Consider the following 14607-nt stretch of genomic DNA (forward strand, 5'->3'; position numbering starts at 1 on the left):
ACCTCTTCCTCTGTAAAAGGGGAGCGATAACACCCATCTTGCGGAGTTCCCCTAAGGAATCGGGCACTGGAACATGAAGCAAATGCCTGGTACGTAGTAGGTGTGCCATAAAGGTGGCTTTCACCTCGAGCAACCCAGGTGCTTGTCTGTGCTTTCCTTAGTGGTCCTTCTCTCCGGCCTGAGAAGACAAAACTGGGGAGGAGGCTCTTTTGGGAACGAGGCCACGACTCCATGCAGAAGCAGTGGTGAGTTATGGGGAGAGCAGAACTGTCTAGGTCCCTCTGGCCATTTATTCCCCTCCTGTCATCCTGTTCTCTGAGCGTGTCCACAGCCCTTACTTGCCTGGATGTGATGGATGGGTCTTAAGTTGCTTGCACACTACATCATCAATTACTTACATATTTACTGCCTTGAACTAGGTTTATGGATCTTAAATCAGAGCTGTTCAGAGTTGCCTGAGCTGAAATTCTTCCCCACTGGAAATGTGGCATTTAAAAAATTATGCTGCCACCCTGTAGCCAGTGTTCAGCAGAAGTTAACTGTCCTTAGAACAAAGGGCTGCTGAGAAGTTCCCCACGCAGAGTCATTCCATGGAATTTACTGCCTGAGCAGGCTCAGCGGGGACAGACCAGGTGAGCTTGCTGCGAGAGACCCCAGTCCGACTTTAAGAAACCCAAGACACCAGGCATTCTTGGGTCTGAACTTCGGGCAATAGATTTCCTCCCCGCTCTGTTCCCTGATGCTCAAGTGATGTCCAAAGCTGTGTCACACGGTCTGTAGTTTGCAGACATGGGGGAGACAGCCTTGTGACGGAGCATGTTCCAAGGTCAAGATGGGGCATCCATATTCCAAAGCATCTCCAAGTGGGGCTGAGGTGATGGAGATGTGACAGGTCCTGGTCCTGATGTGGCAGCCCTGAAGGTGAGGCCGTGGAGACAGGGGACCTCTGCTACAACAGGGTCACAGTTTATCAGTGAGAAGTGTTGTCAGTATTGCGGGGGTACAGAGAACCCCCATCCCAAGAACTTGGAGATAAGGAAGTTGACCCTCCAGGTGTGAAACCAGCCCAACCCCTACTGGGTCAGAGGACAGAGGAACAACATTAACCGAAAGCAGTGGTTCTCAAGTCTCTGGAGACACTTTGGGAGGTCACAGCTCGGGGGATGGTGCTACTGGCATCTACTGGGTGAAAACCAGGGATGCTGTTAAACATCCTCCAAAGTACAGGTCAGCCCCCAGCACAAAGAATTATATATCTCCAAATCCATAGTTTTATAGTTGACAATCCCTGTGCAAAGAGTTGGGAAGGGACCTAAATCCAGAGCCTGATGCAATCAGATTAAATATTAGATCGAAAGAGGAGCTTAGTCAACCATAAAAAGAGAGGCAAAGAGAGTCACAGGGGCAGATGTTGGCTCGCCTCTCCCGGCCCATCCAGGGGACAGGGGTCTTTGGCACTGGAGCTTATTCCTTCTTCTAGTAACAGCAGCCTGGTTTTCCATTGGGAAACAACCGTTCTAGCGTCTCAGTGCTAGAGGTTCAGGGCAGGCTGGACCTCTCAGTCCTGGGGCAGGGCGTTTGACCCAGGCATGGAGAGTCCAGAGTATTCCAACTCCTTGACCACTGTGACTGGTTCAGAGGCAGACATGTGACCCGAGATGAGCCAATCAGAGTCCACGAAACACCCTGCAACCTTTTTTTAAAAGATACCCTCTGTTCCCTGGAGTAGCTAAGCTGGTGGGCTACACACCTGAGTGCCCAGGGGTGACCTGAGCATACCTGTGGGAAGTGCCTGCCTGAGAAGGAGGCCAACACACTAGAAAAGCAGAGTGGAGAGATGCAGAACAACCAAGGGCTGATACATCACTTGAGCCCCTGGAGCTTCTCTATTAAATCCTCATTTTTAAACATTTAAGGCAGTTTAAGTTGTTTCACTTACAAGCAGAAGAATGTTGCCCTTATACAAGGTCACAGAGACAGACCTTATAGCAGACTTCTGTTATCTCCAGTCGCTATAGCAACCCCTCTCCCAAACATGAGATGGTTAATCATTGTGAAGGTGGTGGGTGGTAACCCACCATTCACAGACCACGTACTAGGCACTAGTACTGAACACTTTACAGGTGTTATCTCATTTAATCTGCCCAATGGTCCTATGACATCTTCGTTATTATTATCTCAAAATCACAGAGAAGGAAAGTATAGTTCAGAGAGGTTGAATAACTGGTTCTAGGTCACACAGCTCGCCAGTGGCGGGGCCAGGATCTATCCTTGGGCAGTTTGCCTGTACTCTCAGTTACCCTGTCCAGGGAGAGCAGGTTGTCCCAGCCCGAAGCCTTCAAACATTCCATATAGCAAACTCTACTGCTCTGTATTCCACATTCACCAGGAAAAGTCCTGATGAAACTCTGGCTTTCAGGAAGGGTGTACTGCAGAAAGGAAATGGGCAAATCACATGGCCCTTGAGAAATGCAGTACCTGTGACAGTGAGTTCTCATTGTACATTATTAAACAGACATTTCAACTTTATACATCAGTCTCAAAAGTCTGGTTAATGTGAATCTGACTCTAAGAGAATCCATATTCTGTACTAGCAAAGCAAGACCCAGACTTCTGGATTCTGATGAATTCTCTTTCACAGTGGTTCTCAAACTTGGGCATTCACAGCAGCATTATTTATAATATCCAAAAAGTGAAGACAACCCAAATGTTCATCAAGTGATGTATAGATAAACAAACTGTAGTCTATCCAAATAATGGAATATTCGGCCATGAAAAAGAATGAAGTATTATTCCTGCTACAACATGGATGAGTCTTGAAAATATTATGCTAAGTAAAGGAAGCCGGATGCAAATGGCTACATATTGTATGATTTTATTTACATGAGATGTCTAGAGTAGGTAAATCCATAGAGACAGAAAGTGGATTAATGGTTGCCAGGGGCTTGAAGGAGGAGTAACAGGGAGTGGCAGCTAATAGGTGTGGGGTTTCTTTTTGGGGTGACGGAAATGTTCTGGAATTAGATAGTGGTGATGGTTGCACAACTCTATGAATATAATACTAAAAACCACTGAATTGTTTTAAAAGAGTAACTTTGAAGTATGTGAATTATGTCTCAATAAAACTGCTCTTTATTTAAAAAGCTTGAGCATGCATCAGAATCATCAGGAAAGCCTGTTAAAATGCATATTACTGGGCTCTGCTGCCAGGGAATCTCATTCAGTTAAATCTGGAACAGGACCTGAGAATCTGCATTTTTAACAAGTCCCCAGATGATGTAATGCTGCTGGTCCAAGCACCTTGCTCTGAGAACCGCTGGGTGGTGTATGGCACTCCCCACCTGCCATAAACTTAGGAGCAGCTCTGAGGAACAGCAGTACCCACACATCACCCTGTGACCAAACCTAGTGCTAGGGCCCTTTCACTATTGGGTCTTCTACAAAGGACTTTACTTATAGAATTGCCAAGGACCTTAGTCACTGTGTGTTATGGACCGAATGTTTGTGTCCCCCCCAAATTCACATGTTGAAATCCTCATCCTCAGTGTGATGGTATTTGGAGGTGGGGCCTTTGGGAGGTGATTAGATCATGAGGGTGAAGCCTCATGAATGGAATTAGGGTCCTTATAAAAGAGACCCTAGAAAGTTCCCTTGTCTTTCCTACAACGTGAGGATACAGCAAGAAGATGGGCATCTGTGAATCAGGAAGCCAGCCTCACCAGATGCCAAATCTGCTGGCACTTTCATCTTGGACTTCCTAGCCTCCAGAACTCTGAGAATTAAATATTTGCTTGCTTAAGCCACCCAATCTGTAGCATTTTTGTTATAGCAGCCCAAATGGGCTAAGACACTGTGGTAGGCTGAACAATGCCCCCCCCCCACCAAAGATATCCACGTCCTAATGCCTGGAACCTATGAATGTGACTTCATATGGCAAAAGGGACTTTGCAGATGGGATTAAATTAAGGATCCTGAGATGGGGAAGTTACCCTGGATTATCCAGGTGGGCCCTACATGGAATCACAAGGATCTTTATAAAAGGGAATCAAGAAAGTCACAGGAAGAAGGTGATGTGACCGTGACAGGGGGAGCTGTGGGAGAAACTGTGATGTGATGCAGACCATGAGTCAAGGAATGAGGACAACCTCTAGAAGGTAGAAAGGGCAAGGAAACAGATCTCCTTGGGGCTCTGGAAGGAACCAGCCCTGCAGACACCTTGATTTTAGCCCCGTAAGACTCATTTTGAGCTTCTGACCTCCAGAACTGTAGGAGAATGTTTATGTGGCTTTGAGCCGCTGAATGTATGACAATTTGTTACAGCAACAATAGGAAACCCATACAGCCAAGTGCCTCCCAACCCTTCTTTCAAAACAGAAGTGTAAATGGGCATTTATTAAGCTTCTATTCTGTGCTTGTCATTTTAGGTACAGGGTCCTAACAACAACCGGAAAGCTCAGGACTCTAACGCATTTTACAGAAGAGAAAATTGCAGATCGGAGAAGTCCAGTAATTTACCAACACAGTTAATAAGGGAGGAGGGAGGAATTTCTTGCTACTTTCTTTATCAGAAATTTCCCATAGGGGAAAAAAATCTGTTTATCCACCTAGCAGCCTGAAGTGATGAGGCTGGCATGGTAGCATCTGTGAATAAGATTCAACCTTCTATGAAAATCACAATCAAGGGAAATCCTGCCCTGGCTCTTTTTGGAATCAAGCAATTTAATCTACCAAATGCACAAGAGCAGGCACCATCCAGAGAAACCCAAGGTGTGCTCTCACCTCCAATAGCCATTTAGCGGTGTTTTAATTTACCTCACAAATTCTCTGGCCTCTCACACTGACACTAGGCCCTGATGTGGAGGATTAGCTATCTGTAGTCTGACACAACTTCAATTGGGACCGAGACGCAGGGGTGATGGAGAACCCGGGCTCTGAGGTCAGAGAGGCATCTCTGCCATGTAGTGAGACCTGGGCCTGCAGCTGCTTCGCTTGGCCTTTTATAAAACGAATTGCCGTGAGTCAGTGGTTCTCAGACTTCATGTGTCAGGATCACCTGAACGGCCTGGCAAAATACTGGTTTCTGGGCCCCAGTTGCTGAGTCACTGAGTCTGGGGTGGGGACCAAGAACGTGAGTTTCTAACAAGTTCCAGGTGATGTGGACACTGCTGTTAATTTCGGGGACTGCACCTGGAGAACGACGCTCTGGATCAGGGCTTCCTGACCCCGGCATGGTTGTTATTTGGGGCTGGATAATTCTTTGTGTTGGAGGTTGTCTGTGCATTATAGGATGTTGAGCAGCATGCCTGGTCTTAACCTACTAGATGCCAGCGGCACCCTGTTCCCCCAGCTGTGACACATAAAACCATCCCCAAACACTGTCAAGTGTCCCTGGGGAGTGGGTGGGGAAGGGACAGTATTGCCCCTGGTTGAGAATCGCTGCTCTAGGTCAAAGATACCAAAAACGTACAAGAAGAAGGGAACCACTGAATGGGACTCCCAAACATCTTGGGGCTCTCGACCATGGTCCCAACTATTTATCAATGGTGTGGGTTGAATGGTGAGCGTAGGGGTTGGGACAGGTTGCCCAAACCTGTGACCCCCGCGGGCATCGCAAGGTCAGTCAGTCATGCAGCCACAGGTTCTTCCAGCCACATGGCTCATTGCCTTCTCAAAGTTTCCCCAAGTTCTCAGAGAAGCCACCTTTCAGGTGCAGTGACTCAGCCCTGTCACTAAGGACAGAATGGCCACCGGACTAATCATTGAGCAGTGAGTCTGAGCCAGTGAAGGCACTCAGGGCCAATGTTCAAAGACGGTGTGATTGCAGATATCAAAGAGGAAAATAAATTCACAAATGGGCCCCAGGTTCCCAATTCTCAAGCTCAGCAAGCCAAACCCTAAGGTGCAATTTTCTCAGATTTGCAAAAGCCACGTGATGGACAGCCGGCGGGGAAAGGAAGAGGGGCTGAACCTGGGGCTGATGGATGGGTGTGGATGCAATCAGACGCGTTTTCAGAGCCTCTTCGCTCTGACACCTGCCCCCATTCTCCGTGGAGGTGGGCCCTGAATGCGCTCCTGGACCACACCCTCCGTCTCCTCTCCCCAGTGCCCATATTCTTGTAGAAAGGAACACAAGCTAATGATGGATTCCTTCAACGTGATCATCCTCACTTATGCACAAGACAAAGGCAGGATTGATGAACTCCGAGGAAGCACATTCATCGGCCTGATCTATTATGCCTTTCACCCTGGAGCAGGCAGCCAGCCTCCAAGCGCGTGTCAACATCTTAGTATTTGTCAATAGGACCTTGATTCTCTAAAGGCTGAAAGGGTTTTCATGGGTGAATGCTTAGAGCCAGCTCAGGGTTTTTGGAGCCTCACTTAAAGCCTCCAGGTGACTCTTTTTGCATCTGCTAGCTTCTTTCATCCCGAGATATCACCCTTGAGTGAGGGCAGGCAAAAGACTTTCTCCATGCATGTAAGGAAGAAATGGAGATTAAAGGCATGGGGGCTGCGGGGAGAGGACTCCTGTGCCCTGGAAAGGCCAAGGTCCTGCTCCCTGAGTTTACATCTCAGCTTTGCCGCCGGCCAAGTCCTCTAACCTCTCTGAGACTGTTTACTTACTTAACCTGCAAGATGCAAATTTAAAGAGGAACCCTGTGAGGTGGCCATCGGATTCAATAAGACTCTGGAGTCATGCTGCCTGGGTTGGCTTCCTGGCTCTGCTACGTGTTAGCTGTAAAACTTCGGGAAAGTTCTTGCTTAATCTCGTTGTGCCTCGTCGGTTCCTCAGAGGATTAATCAAGTGCTTAGAACCGTGCCCAGCACTTAGAAGGTGCTTAATTCATATTTAATTTAATATTTAATTAATATCTCTCCGCTTACTTCCACTCAGGGTGCTTCCAATAAGGCATGAGTAGTCTGTGCTCACTCATTCAGAATCAAAGATCTTGGGGGTGCCTGATGAACTAGGTTAAATAGGGCCCCCCCCCAAATTCATGTCTACCTAGAACTTCAGAATGTGACCTGATTTGTTTTTTTCTTTTCCATTATGGTCTACCACAGGATACTGAATATAGTTCCCTGTGCTATACAGTAGGACCCCGTTGTTTATTCATTCTATATACACTAGTTTGCATCTGCTAACCCCTAACTCCCAATCCATCCCTCCTCCCCCGCCACCCCTCCACCTCCCCCAAGTCTGTTCTCTATGTCTGTGAGTCTGTTTCTGTTTCCTAGATAACTTCATTTGTGAGAATGTGACCTTATTTGGAAATAGGGTCTCTGCAGATGTAATCAAGTTAAGATGAGGTCATAATGGGTTAGCGTGGGTCCTAATCTGACGGTTTATAAGAAGAGGGGGAAATGGACATAGAGACACACAGAGGAGGGAGGATGTGATGTTACACGCAGGGAGAAGGCCATGTGAAGACAGAGGCAGAGACTGGAGGGATGTGCCCACAAGCCAAGAATTGCTGGCAACCACCAAAAGCCAGGAAGAGGCAAGGAAGGATCCTCCCCTAAAGCCTTCAGAGAGAGCATGGCCCTGCAGATGAGCTGATTTCAGACTTCTAGCTCCAGAACTAGGAGAGAATAAATGTCTGTTGTTTAAGCCACCCAGTTTGTGGAACTTGGTTGGAGCATCCCTAGGAAACTAACACACTGAACATCAAGGGAAGCCTGTTTGTCCATCCCTCTGCCTCCTGGCTCAAGACCAATGACCACTGCAGTCCCCTCTCAGGAACTGAGATACTAATTTCCACCTGACTTCCATCACCTGGTCGAGAAAGATCTAGAGCAGAGGTCAGCAAACTTTTTCAGTAAAGTATCAGATAGGAAATATTTGAGACTTTCAGCCCTTACAGTTTCTGTCACAGCTACTCAACTCTGTACTGTAACTCTGAAGCAGCCATAGGCAATGCATAAACAAACAGGCATGGCTCTTTTCCAATAATACTCTATTTATGGACACTAAAATTAATTTCATATAGTGTTCACGAGTCATTAAATATTATTCTTCTTTTGCTTTGTTTCACTTATTTAAAAATGTAAAAGCAAATTCTTAGCTTGCGGGCAGCACAAAAACAGGCAAGGGGTCAGTTTCTTTTTTTTTAACGAAGTGAAATTCACATAACATAAAATTAACCATTTTAACATGTAAGATTCAGTGGAATTTAACATATTCACAGTGTTGTACAAACATCACCTCTGTCTAGTTCCAAACCGTGTTCATAACCTCCCCAAAGGAGGCTTATGAAGCAGCCACTCCCTGTTTTCTGCCCCCCCCCCCCACAGTCCCTGGCAACTACCTATCTGCTTTCTGTCTCTAAGGATTTGCCTAATTCTGGACATTTCATATCAATGGAATCATACCATACATGGCCTTTTGTGGCTGCTTTCTTTCACTCAGCATCATGTGTTCAAGTTCATCCATGCTGCTGCATGCATCAGTGCTTCATTCTTTTTTATGGCTGAATAATATTCCATTGTGTGGATAGGCCACATTTGGTTTATCCATCCGTCCACTGATGGGCATATGGGTGGTTTCCACCTTTTGACTATTGTGAGTCCTGCTTCTATGAACATCTGTGTACAAGTACTTGTTTGAAAACCTGTTTTCAATTCTTCTGGGTATACATCTAGGAGTAGAATTACTGGGTTTTATGGTAATTCTGTGTTTAACTTTTTTGAGTAACCGCCAAACTGCTTTCCACCGCGGCTGCACCATTTTGCTTTCAGTGGGCCAGATGAGACTGGTAAGTCATAGTTTGCCAATTGTTATGAGTTAGACAAATGAAATATAGGGCCCTCTCAGTCTATTCATAGTTTTCCTAATTTTTATAGAAACATGGATGCAGGAAATTGTTCATGATAATTAATCCAATTAAATAAAGATTAAAACAACAAGAGCACATAGTCTAGGCAGCGGCTGGCATTCTGCCTTGTTATTAGAGAGACAACAGGAGGGATGGGCACTGTGGGGGAGCTGGAGACCACGTACCGATTTCAAGCAGCGACCACCACTCAGCTCTCGTCCTTTGTGGCCAAATGGGAATGAGGGTCCAGAGCTGCTAGATTTTCTGGGTTTTCCATGAGAAACCAGAATTCAGATTTTTATGTGAAATTCCCCAATTTTTAAATGTTGACTATTAATTCAGGGGAAAGATGAATTCATTTGCATGGGCCAAGCAGTCCATATTCAAGATATCTAATCTCTTGTGTCTGCTTCTAAGATTGTTGGTGGCCTCTTCTAAAGAGGAGGACAAACGGAGTCCCTGGGATCTCAGTGGATTTTGGCCTCTGAGAGGAACTGCGTGTTCTGAGGTTCTCCCAAGAGTCCGCTGACGGACAGATATGTGCACCCTGGGTTTGGGTGAGTGCTAGTGTGACAAACATGTTGACAGGGGTTAAGGAGCCTCTCTCCAAGCCAGCAGAGCTCCAACATCCATTAAAGTTCCTCTAGTGTTGCTGATAAGGACCCCAAACTTCATAAACTGTCACTCGATGGTGGGGGGCAGGGAGGGCGTGGGGGGGGGGGGCGGTGGTCCACTGGACTACATTACAGTGGGCTTATTTCATACCTCAGATGCAATCCAGAAATAAGCAAAAGAAAGCAAAGAAAGAAACAATGAGGCCAAAGTGAGGAAGGTTCATCCACAAAAGGAAGACAGGCGCTTCCAAAATGTTATGGCAGTGAGTTGGGAGATTGGCAATAAAGCTTTGCCCACTGGCGAGAGCGTAGCGCTGGGGATCAGGCTGGGTTTTAAGGGATGCTCTGCTAACTAGGGTCAGTCACTTCACCTCTCTGTGCCTCAGTTTCTTCATCCGTTAGATGGAGATCCTGGTAAGCATTCTTCCTGCTTCTCTGACTTGTAAGTTCAAAGTGTTTGGGGTTCTAAGATATAATTCCGCTAGTCCCAATACTTATTACATGTACCACACTAACCCTAATAAATGCTCCATGAAAAAAAGCCAAGGATTCCATGCTCATCAAGCTTTGAAGAGTCACCATTACCAGTATCACAAGTTTCGATAAGTCTTGTAGTAAAAGAGACCTTGTTTAACGTGTTATAACCTAGATTTTCCAAAGTTGTTTGACCTTGGTTCTTACCCTCCCTCCCCACATCACACCTATTAACATCCCACATAACTTGTCCTCAACAAACACACAACGAACACCCAGGGGCGATGGAGTGACCCCCAGAGGCTAAGAGCCGGGGGTTAGCCTACAGCCCCTTGAAGCTTTTAAACAGCTTCCCGCCTGCCCCATCCTGGCTTCGGTCTTCCACCCCCAGCTACGGGCTCCCCTCTCCAGCTGTGACCCCCACTCCAAAAGGAGAGGAAGGGTCACAGAGGCTCCCTTAAAGAAGGGTAGGACAGGAAAAGTCCTCCAACTCTACCCATTAATGAGAGTGACAGCAAGAGCTCAAATCCCAGCTCAGTCACTTCCTAGTCGGGCACTTTGGGCAAGTTACTCCTCTCGGTTCCCGTTTCTTTGTTGCAAATCAGTAACATCCACGCCCCACGGTGGTGGTCATAGCTCGTGTAAGATGCTGGAATCCACGGGCAGTTCTATAGGTGATGGGACCCCGTGCAGCCAGGCCCGTCCCTGAGAGGCACCTGCAGGCTGATTTGTGTTGTTTCTCTGTGCTTGATGGCAATGATCTTCAGGAACAAGGGACAGGTCTGGTTCATCTCAGCCTCCCGGGTGCTGGCCCAGGACCCGTGTGGCTCAGAGGAATCGCTACTGAAGACCTAGGTGCAGTAAATTAAGGTAGGGCTAGGCTAGTTTGCACACAGAGGAAATCCCTCTAATAGTAATTAACTGAAATGTATTCACTGTCCTAAGAGCTTGGTATACATGACTGCATTTGGTCTTTCCAAGGACTATGGGAGAGAGGCAAGTATATGCCCCTTTTGCAGATAAGGAGACTGATCTCAGAGAGATGCACGGCTGGTTGGCAGCAAAGCCAGCACTGAGCTCAGGGTGAGCAGCCTGAGAAAACTGCAAAGGGCCAGGTCTGCACCACACTGGAGGGACCACTGCTCCCTCCTGGCACGGGGAGCTGGGAATCCTGGGATCTGCTTGCCTCTCCAAGCCCCCTAACATCTCCCCCAGTAGGGAGATCTCCAAATAGGGATCAGGCAAAGCTCAGAGCTGCCTTGGGCTCATGCTCTATCACCCAAGTTGCATCAACAGAGCTCCTTGGAAAGGAAACTTCAGAGGAACAATGAGCTGGCTTGATGGGCAAGGGGTGACGATGTCAGGCACTCAGCTGACAGGAGATTAACCCGGGGGTTCTATGGATCTGAGGCCAACAGACAGGTATGACAGGAGGGTGCAAGGTTTCTGACACCACTGGGGACCTTCTGGAGAGAGCAGGGCAGAGTCTAGGTGCAGTTGCTGCCACATGAGACTGGGTTGTCCCCAAGGTCACTGAGCATGAGTGATGGCTCCTGAGCAGGGACACCCAAGCCACAGGAACCACCACCACGCGGGGCCAGCTCAACTGTGCAAGGGGAGTGCCCCGCCCCCCAGGGAATGTTATTTAAACTCTGAGCCTCAGTTTCTTCATCTGTACAGTGGAGCTGAAAATAGTGCCAGCCTCCTGGGCTTGTTAAATGACAAATTGCCCATCAAGTGCCTAATGATGTCTAAGGCTTGCCAGTATTTTATTATAAGCTCGCCTGGACCACAAGCTCCTCAAAGCATAGCTGTGTCTTATGCAGCACGTAGAAAAGTATTGGGCGTGTAGTAGCTGCTCAATTAAGAAAAACAATATCTGCCGAATGAAGGAATGAACAAACGAAGGAAACCTCAGATCATTTCATCATGGCCTCCTGATTCAGATTTGTAAGGCATCATTATTACTTTCAAAACAAGGAGATCTCAGCTCAGAGAATAAAGAAACTCGCTCAAGAATTCAGAGGCTTGCATTTGTGGCCTGATCCCAGAACTCTGCGGAAACAGCATCAGAGCAGCTACTCCGCTTGGCACAGAAAGGTCAGTGCTGGGGGCCCGTGAAAATGTTTTCATTTTCATTTCTTTATAAATCAGAAAAAAAAAATGAATGTACGAATAATGAGTATATAATACTCAATCCAGCATGGGCTATAGTTGTCTTAATGATGATGTAGTCACAAAACATGATTTTAAATTTTATTTTAATGGAGGAAGGGGCTCACGAAGGCAAAAGTGCCTCGGGGCACCCTGGACAGTATGGACCCCCGTGGGGACACACCCACGGGAAGCAGTGTGGAACCATAAGCGGAGGCTACTTGGTGGAGCCAAGTGCTGTGAGGCGTGAGAATGGGCACGGGCTGGGGGGGGAGTAATAGCTCATGCTGGGGTTGCACGGGGAATTCTGGGAGGCCACCCTTAGCCAGGGAGCCTCCTTCCTAACTTCTGTCAACAGGAAGCAGGGCTTTCTCTCAACCTTCTTCCTTTACACGCTCCCCATTCCTCCCTACGGCCCCGTCTGTCCCCCTCTTATCTCACCTTGGTCCCAACCTCAGACGGACACATCTAGGCTTGGGGAAGAGGTGTGTCATTTTGGAGCCAGGTGGCTTGTTGATTTCACGCACCGGGTCCAGAAGGAGCCACCCCTGGGTTCACATCCCAGCTCCGCCGCTTTGTAAGTGAGAGATCTCAGACAGGTGACTTCATCTCTCTTGGTCTCAAGTTCCTCATCTTTAAAATGGGGATAAGAACCTTCCACAGGGTTGGCGTGAGAATAAGCAAGGTAACAATCCATGTACAGTGCCTGGCATAGAATAAATGCTCAAGAAGCAATCTCTGCCGCCTCCATCTGACAGAATCTCTAAGCAGCAGAGTTCAACTAACTCAGAGGTCAGCAAACTGGCTAGATGGCCAAATCCAGCCCACTATTTACGGCTTCAATCTAAGAATGGTCTTTACATTTTTAAGTGACTAAAACAAATTTTTTTAAAGAACACTTTGTGACAAATTATACGAAATCCAAATTTCAGGGTCCATAAACAAAATTTCATTGGCACACAGTGGTAGCCATTCCCGTCTGTATGTCTCTGGCTGCTTCTGGACTACAGGGACAGAGTTGAGTAGCTGTGACAGAGACCACACGGCAGCGTTTCTCTGCTTCGGCACCGCTGACGTTTGGGGCTGGATAAATCTTTGTGGTGAGGGTTGTGCTGTGCATTGTAGGATGTTGAGCAGCACCTCTGGTCTCTCCCCACTAGATACCCACGGCACTCCTTCCCCAGCTGTGACAACCAAAGTGTCTCCAGACACTGGGAATGCGAAATCAACCCCCAGTTGAAAACTACTGCCATATGGCCCTCAAAACCTAAAATATTTACTATCGGGCCCTTTATGGGAAAAGTTTGCCAGAGCCTGAGCTAACCCAACTTCCCTGTTACATAAATGAAGAAACAGTCACGGGGCGGGGAAAAGAGCTGCCTAGATCCACCCAGCTGGATAGTTTTCTTATTTTTATATTTTTCCGGAGTGTTCTTTCTACTATATTATTAACCAGCCTCCTGGGTAGGAAAATTTTTAGCTTTTAAGGAGTATAAGTCAGTACAATTTTCATAGCGTAATTTGGCAACATAATTCAATAGCTTTATAAATATGCACGCACTGTGACACAGAAATTATTCTTCTAAGAAATGCCACCTAAGGAAAAAATCATGGTTGCACACAAAGCTCTGTAGCTATGTGACTGTTTTGAAATCGTAGAATTATTTAGAATGCCCCCAAATTAGAGAACAACCCAAATGTCATACAATAAGAGAATGCGTAAATAAAACACAGGACATAAGACACTATGCAGCCATTAAGGTTGATCCCAATTAGAAAAAATAGACACAGATATCCTAAATTTTCATATATAAATAAAAATATATGTGGGGGGGGGAAGAAAAACATTGAAGACATCTACATTTCACAGTATAAATAAGAACGCTCTCTAAGAAATAAGATTACTTCTGCAATAGACCATTATTAGTACTGTGTAAAAATCAAGTTCGCGTTGTTAATTTTAATTTTTAAATGAACCTGAAATCATCGTTCATTCCTCCCTCCCCTCCTCTTACCCTCAGCCCACCATGTAGGCTTGGAGTTGTGAAATGAAGCCTGTAGGGAGTATGAATCCTCGGGTGGGGAGGGGTGGCGGTCAAAGGAAGCTTGGGCAACTCTAACTTGGTTCTGATTTACAAAAGAAAGCTCAGAAGGTCCCACAGGGTATGGCAAGACCAGGGTTAACATATGGTCTCTTTTAAAGTTTCCAAACTAGTCAAATCAAAGTGTGCCCCTGAGCATGATAGCAATTTGACAATAGTTGAAAAGACACACGTGTATTCATTGCAGACTACCTGCTATCAGGAAGCAGGGTGACAAGTGGATGGGTCATGGCATGGCAGGCGCCAATAAAGCTTATGTTCATGGGAAGGAGATAGGAAAGGTGAGGGGACACCTGGGGAGCCCAGGAGCCATGATGCGGCCAAGAAAAAAGATGTGCGGAGCCGAAGTGATGGCGGAACCCAGTGCTCAAGCAGCAACTTGGAGCCTCTTCTAATGACTGCTTCAGAAACCCATGGTCTCCTGGAGAACCACAAATAATCCTAACCAGT

The 14607-nt window shown here is 46.8% G+C and overlaps 1 protein-coding gene across 13 annotated transcripts in view; it reads right to left on the reverse strand.

The window, feature by feature from the left end:
* Positions 1 to 14607, reverse strand: part of KSR2 (kinase suppressor of ras 2) — a 435324-nt gene that overhangs the window by 126722 nt on the left and 293995 nt on the right. The window lies entirely within an intron of this gene.

Source organism: Balaenoptera physalus (assembly GCF_965194825.1).
Source record: "Balaenoptera physalus genome assembly, chromosome: 12".
Classification (NCBI taxonomy): Eukaryota; Metazoa; Chordata; class Mammalia; order Artiodactyla; family Balaenopteridae; genus Balaenoptera; species Balaenoptera physalus.